Genomic DNA, 8,143 nt, shown 5'->3' on the forward strand with positions numbered 1-8,143 from the left:
GTTCCTAAGACCCAGGGATTATGATGAAAGACACATTGTTGATCATAACTGGGGGGACTAGTTTGTGAATAAGGATTTTACATGTTTTAGAGTATATGGATTTGAGGGGAGCCCCTACATGTTGCCAAAACTAGTATCGAACAAAATAGCTTATCTAGAGATTGTGAGGCAATTGAGTGTGTCAAATGCTAAATTTTTTGCAGATATGCGCAAGCAAGCCTTCCTGCATGGGACACTGAGTTTTGGTGATTTCACCATAGTGTCAACCAAAGCTTATGAAATAATTGATAAGAAGCTGATAGAAGAATACAATTTGTATGAGCATTATGCCAGGAAAACTATGATCTTGAAGGATACATTCAGTCTTGCAAGAAGAGCCAGAACTTGGGAGGTTATCTGCATGTCAGTATTGAGGCTGAAGATATCTTCAGGAACATGGAGGATGCAGAGGCCAAAGAGGTAACTGATCAACTGAATAATGAACTGGCAGGAAAGAGACAGAGACTCGAGGAAATTGAAACCGAGGAGGAGGAGGCAAAAAGTGAATCTGATGAGAATGTAGTTGTCTCTAGATGGCAAGTGCCAGAGAAGGAAGAAGAGCCAAACATGCAGGGCCAAATAGAGACAACATTATAAGTGTCACAACCCTCCTTTATCACTTTTTAATTTGATACAATTCTATTATATTTTTGGTTGAGCTATTGAAAATAATTGAATAAATATTTAAAAATATATATAAATAATGGACCCACACACACACACTTGCAGAATATAATTCAAAAGGCATTATTTATTTTATTTTTATTTTTATTTTCCCACTCCCAATTATGGCACATGTTGTAGGAGGAATTAGAAGCTTCTAGAGGAATCTTCAATACCTTGCATGTAACTCCCCCACTAGGATTTTAATCAATGTTTGCATGAGTCCAATATTGGAAAAGAATCTCATTCTTAATTAATTTCTCTAGATAGTGGAATTAAGGGATTTTTCTTATATATTGTATGGAAGTTTTCATAAGAGGGAGTTGATTATGTTTTGAAGAAAAATCTTCCAAGTTTTAGTAGTAGGATCTTCTTTGGTAGTCTCATTTTCGTTGTAGGATTGTTAAGTTGTTCTCGAAGATTTCTCTCAAGTTGCAAGGAAGGATAAAAAAGGATAGCTAGAGGATTCAATATCAAGCTTCGATAAGCCAGGTTCTCTTTTTTGTCATCTCTCATTTACATATGAGAAATTTGTATTATAAAAAAAAATAGCTTCTAGATCTTCCTTTATATAATTTTTTTTTTATTAGATTGTAAATCTTTTCTTCTTATTTAGGGATAAATATTGATAAAAGTATTTTTCATATAATGCATGTAAAAGATAGCTTTATCATTTATTTAATTTTTCTTTAGAAAATATATATCAGATCTTGCTTTTGCTTTTCCAAAAATTTTTAGATCTGTGCAAAAATCATATTTCCCCTTATTTAAAATTCTTTTTTCTGAGATTAAAATCTTCTCTGTGTGATTAAATGATAACCACTTGTGTATGAATATGTCCTTGTTATTCTTCTCTTAAATTCATTACTGGATTGGGAATTTAAATGTAAATCTTTTCTTACATTAAATCTTACTTCCCTGTGAAAAAAAATAAAAATAAAAAAATCTCGCCTCTGTGTGAATACAAGTTGATATTCTGCATATGAAGTTATTTAAATATTTTTTTTCCTGTGAGTAAAAACCCATCTCTCTCTCTCTCTGAATGTAGATTTGATCATAAATCTTAATTCCTTATGAGCAGTCTTACTTCTCTATGAACAGAAAATGTCTGATAATAAAATATAAACCTCATTATATCCATTACTCTCTGTGAAAAATGAAGTATGAATCTCTTTGTGAATATTAGTTATGTACATTGCTGAAACAATTTAGTTCTCTGTGTTATTCATCCCTGTGAATAAATTCTTATTCTCATTTGTTTTACATTAATATTTCTATTACACATATATCTATTTATATATTTCTCTCTATGCTTAAATAAATTGAAAATGAAAACTATATATATATATAAAGTATTTATATTATCGTTAAATTTTATGCGAAACAGTGCAAAATCCGTAGATTAAACTCCGCATGGAACAATGTGCCGACGTAGGGGGAGTGGGCGGAGTTATTATCGCTGCAGGGGACCACAGCGGTCCCCTCACCACTGCGGGCCTATACCCGCAGGTCCGCAATGGTGATGGGACCCGTGGGCCCCCTCTCCCACTTGCCTATTAGAAGCCACAACATAAATTCTATTTTTTTTTTGGGCAAATGAATTTGTTAAAATCTTTTTGTATATATATTTATTTACTTAGTTTAAATAAAATCAACTTAGGTAGATTTATAATTAAATTATCTTTAGTAAATTTACAATTAATTTACCCTTAGTAAATTTTATAATTGTAAAATTTAATTATAATTAGATCTTTCAATCTATTTAAGATTTGTTGGGCCACTTAGTTGGCATTTTGGATTCATCAAAAATAATTAATTCATGATTGAACCAAGAATTGTCAAATGTCTCAACTAATTGCTATTTTTGGAACCTATGACTATAATTAATTATTCCCGTGGTAGGAATAATACATTGCTTAATTTTGCACGCAAGTTACACTATTCTTGTATCATGCAGATTACTTATACATTAATTGCATTTATTGACGTTTTCATCTCCATGCAAGTTACACGTTTTTAATTATCGATATGTGAGTTCGTAATTGTCATTATTATGTAAGTTAGATTTCAAGTTTGAAATATTACTTGTAGAAAGATGGTTATTTTTTTTTATCAAGTGGTACATGAATACCATTGATGTAGTTATTTCAATTAATTAAACTTTACAATGTCTAATTACGTACATTCATTTCACAATTGTTTAAACCATGATGTTTTTCATAGCTTCTTAGTTAGAAAACTAAATAAAGGAAGTTGGAAAACCAAAACCTAGCAGCGTTCGGTATATACAGTGCCTCTGGGTCACGCTTACGGGTAATGCCGTCGTGTTGAACTACTGCACTTAATGCCTAATAAAGCTGCATCAACGACGTCTGTGGCATCGTCCCTATAAATCGTCGGGGAGTAATGAGGGACACTTGGAAGTTAAAATCAAAGGGGCAGGTAATCCCCCTTGGATTGATAATCTAATAAGATAATTCTAAAATGATCTTTCATCCGCTGAGTTAAACCATAGTAAACCCCTATAGGGATGATTGAGTGAAATGCTTTTATGAAATTGATTTAATCTCGAAGAATTGTTGATGATTGACAATTGGTCAAGGGAGACGCTTATGATAGGTATTAGGATCTAGTTGTTTTAGGCCACAAGCAATAGGCCATCTTGAGCCTTTGCTTAAGTGCTACCACCGTGGGTAGCAACCGTAGAGAAATTGTCTAGGACATTGACCCTAGAAAGGGTTGCGTACCCACTAAATAGTTTACATCAAACCATAGAGTAGAAAATTGAACTACATACTTTACGCCTTGATCTCGTGCCGAAACGGGTATGTAGGTAGTCTAGGGACGGAGTTGTCCCTAGTACTCAGGTGTTCATGGATGGGGTCTAGGTTTGGTAAGAAGAAGGATTGAGTAGAATCCTAATTTGAAAGATAAGTATAATAAAAAGGGAAAAAGTAATTTAATGCATGCTCGAAAGGAATCCCGTATGGATTCGCTTGACTTCCCGAGGCTTTAAAGCCAAATTCCGAGGCGAAATTCAAGCTTGTATTATGTTATTTTAATTTCTCCTAAGGACGGCGACCTCAGTGCACTCCTAGAGTGTAGTACTTAGTGAGTGACTCAGGACCCGGATGGTCCCGATGAGTATAAGTCTCTGGCCAGAGCACCTCCTATCCCAATTGGATAGATGCCTACCCCATATGGATAGATGCCTATCCCGTATTGGAGAGATGAAACCTCCTGCTCCGTATGGACAGATGCCTAACCCGTATGGTTAGATGCTCATCCTGGATGGATGAATGCCTAATCCTAATGGATGGATGCCCAGAGTATGCGATTGAATCAAACACAAATGATTAAAGTAAACAAAAAAAAAAGTGGTCGAATTTTTTTGGCTTAAGTAAAGTGGGTTATTACATGTGGTATCAAAGCAAAGGTTCAAATCTAGGCCTTGTGCTCACTTCAATTTACACAACTAAGGGAATGTTTTGCAATGGTAGAAATTAAATTTTAAAATCTTAAATCATGAACTAACTACATAATTTAATTTTCAGGTTAAACCTTAGAATGGCTAGAGGAAGAGGAAGAGGAGGAGGAAGAGGAAGGGGTAATGGAAGACATACTACCACTAGGAGACAAAGGGAAGCTAACCATGAGGAAAATCATGAAGAAAACCATGAAGAAAACCACGAGGAAGACCATGAAGGAAATCAACATAACCAAGGGAATAACGAAGATGGGGTCGAGGCTATAATCAACCTTCTAACCGAACAAAGGGATAAAATCAACTTCCTGGAGCAATCGATGCAGGACCTTAGGGCAAGATAGAATAACATTGAAAATCAAAGTGGAACTGAAAAATGGGAACCCTGGTAGCAATCGGGGGATTATGATGGGCAATAGAAAAGAAAATAACATATTGGAACTCTCCAAGGACTTAAAGAAAATCACCCCTCCTAAGTTCAATGGGAAGCAAATTGGTGAAGAAGCTGAGAATTGGTTAAATGAAATGGAAAAGTATTTTGAACTAAGAGATTTTAGCAAAACAACCAAGGCCTTATGGGGTTCCTATCAACTCACAAGGGAGGTGGCTAGCTGGTGGACCAACATCAAGGAGTAAAATGGGTATAGGAGGAATACGATCACATGGGATCAATTTGTTCACCACTTTTGAGAAAGGTGGCTCCCTCAATTGTTCTTTGATGAGAAGGTGACAAAATTCCATAATCTACGTCAAGGGCCCCTATCGGTCCAACAATATTGGGATAAGTTCGCCAAATTGCTTAAGTATGTACCTATGTACTAGAAAGATGAAGAAGGCCAAGCGAGGAAGTTCATTTTGGGACTAAATACCAACATAGGGGCAGAGGTTGACATGAATGGACCCAAAAATATAAACAAAGTACTTGAAAAGTCCCTAAGGCAGGAGAGAAAGATTCAAACCCTAGCAGGGCAGAACTATAATGGGAACTGTAGATCAGGAAATTGAAAATCATCAAAGCAATAACAATTAGGACAACCACAAAACCTAAAGCAGCTATGAAAGCAATCCCAATCCAATCAATGAAGACATAAAGATAAGATATTCAAATCAAATGAAATTGAAGCAAACCGACGCAAATATCTCCTTCATGTGGCTCCATTGTTCTTCTTTCACCTTCAAATTTGATGTGGATCTCACCTACAAGTGCAAAATGCAAGTAGAAAGCAAGTTGTTGAGAGATGAAATTCATAGCATAAGGTTACTCAAAAATGTGATTGATTGATTCCTTTGATTGAAGAAAATCATCCAATTTATAGACAAATTGGAGAGAGGACAAGATTAGCATGAAGAGATTTGAAAGGAAATTCAAATCAAGAATGGCAAAATTATGACAAATATATGACAATTGCTATGCAAGATGTATGACAAATTATGCACAAATTATGGCAAGTTGCTATGCAATATGTATGACAAATTATGACAAGATTGAAATGCCATTCCCATGAAATTAGGGGAAATATTAGAAAAATTAAAGAAAATAGGAGAAATAGAAATTAGGAATTAGGAGAAATTAGCAAATAAGAAAATTGAGGAAAAAGATGAAATAGAAATTAGGTGAATTAATTAATAGGTTTTCATCCATTAATTAATTCATGAAAGAGACCTAGGACTAAATAAATAGATTTATTTAACCCACGAAGAAGAAGAAAAGGATTAAATGAACAAATCATAAAACCCTAGAAATAAGAGGACAAGGAATTAGGTCAAGACAACAAGAAATGTAGGTTCGATCATGATTCTGATTGAAAAAGGACCAATATTGATAAATGATTGAGATTGGTTGACAAAAATCAATGACAAATTGACCAAGATTGTCAAGGATATCAAATTGAAGGCGCCAATTGACGAGGAACAATGACTAATCGATCCGAATTGACATGATTGAAAAGGACAAGGATCGATGACGAATCGATCGCAAAATGACAAGATTGACAAGGACAAGGATCGATGACGAATCGATCGCAAAATGACGAGATTGACAAGTTGATAATCGCAAATGATTGCTAACAAGCTAAAGATGATTGAAAGATTGACAAGAGGACAAAACCCTAATTCTATCATCGATTAGGATTGACAATGTCCAAAAATGATGATAAATGAGGAATGCAGAAGAAGGAATCGATGCTCGCAAATGATAAAGACCAAGTGCGCAACATAGAAGAAATGTTAATGCGACGCAAAAACCCTAAAATAAGGCAATGCGCAAATGTTAAAGTATGACTCCACAAGCGTTGACCATTTTTAGACGTCTACATTTTGCCCCTCTTTGAGACAATGCGATTCTAAGCATTGTTTCAAAGAACAATAATGAAAATGCCCCAAACAATAACAATGACATATGCATGCCCCCTCAAGGAATTGGCCGGAAAAATCCAGAAAAGAGGCCAAGTGATCGATAAGAATGACAAAAGACGATAGGTTCGAACGGATCAAAAATTGAAGGTCGGATGCACAAAGGACAAGCATTGGAAGGCGCAAAAGACCACGACCATCACAAGATGGAGAGCATGCACATCCATCTAAGTACTGACAAAGATCTATATAAGAGACAAGGAGAAGGAAAAGAGTTCATTTGCACTGGCCAAAGTGGAGGAGTTGTTGCTCAATAAAAAGAACCCTTGCAAAGAGATGACGAATATTCCAATGGCAGATCACCTTGGGGAATGTGTACGCACCTACAGATGATCGAACGACGTGGGAGCAGCGATATGTAGCTCAAAAACCCATATGTTCAATTTCATGAATTTTGCTTGATTGCGGGACATTGCGAGGCCCACAGGGGAGGGAAAAATGCAAATCTGCGCCTATGTTTATGGGTTCTGCACCTATGTTGACATGTTCTGCGCCTGTGTAAGGTACACAGGCACAGCTTGATGCTGTACAAGCGGAAGACAGTGTGCACAAGCTCAATTGTGCACTTATGACTCGAGTTTGATCGAAAGCAGCACGCAGATCATCCTGAAAAGAGGGATAAGGGTAGGATAGGTCAAAAATAGATAAGAAAACCTTGATTGGTGCATGGAACAAGGAAATGCAGCCCTTAGGAGAAAACCCTAAAACTGACAAATTGTGCCCCAATTGTGATGCAGAGTTGACAGTATCCATTGATCGCGCGAGAGAACAAACCCGATTGCTTCATGTTGCGATACAGACTCAAGAGTACGGACAAAGACACATTAGCAGGACTTGGATTATACTATATTACGTACATGCCCGAGATTAAGGCAAACATAAGACTTCTCACCGCATTGGCCAAGCGATGTCATTCAAAGACTTCCTCTTTCCATCTTCTGACTGGGGAGGCGACTGTGACACTAAAGGACGTGTGGCATATCCTCTGCATTCCGATTCATGGGGAGATGGTGGTGTATGACCCAACAATAGGGAAAGACTTGTTGTGCAGATTATTCGAGCGCGACGCAGATGACCTTGATATCATAAAGAGGGAGATCCGCTGGGAGACCATGGCAGCAGAGTATGATCAGCGATATGTGGTGATAGCAGTGGTTATGGCATGCCTATTAGCAGGTGACAGACGAGGACATAGATTCCCTATTAGATGGGGAAGAGTGCTAGAGCGGATGGCGACAGAGGGGACTGTATACGCATGGGGACCATGTGTGCTTGCCATGCTATATTTTCAGTTGCATCAGATAACATATCAGAGGGTACAGACTTTGAGCTGTGGGGTCACACTTTTACAGGTATGGGCATTTGAGTACATAGCCATATGTCGGTCGATTGCAGAGAGACAAGTAGTACCACATCAACCATATGTGTACTGCTATGGGGGAGCATTGAGACAGGGTCCATTCGGATACATATTGTATTCGCGACATGAGCTAGACAGGTTGAGAGATTTCACATGGAGGCCATATCATGATTGCCCTAGATGGT

The sequence above is a fragment of the Cryptomeria japonica genome, chromosome 5, assembly GCF_030272615.1.
Source record: "Cryptomeria japonica chromosome 5, Sugi_1.0, whole genome shotgun sequence".
Taxonomy (NCBI): domain Eukaryota; kingdom Viridiplantae; phylum Streptophyta; class Pinopsida; order Cupressales; family Cupressaceae; genus Cryptomeria; species Cryptomeria japonica.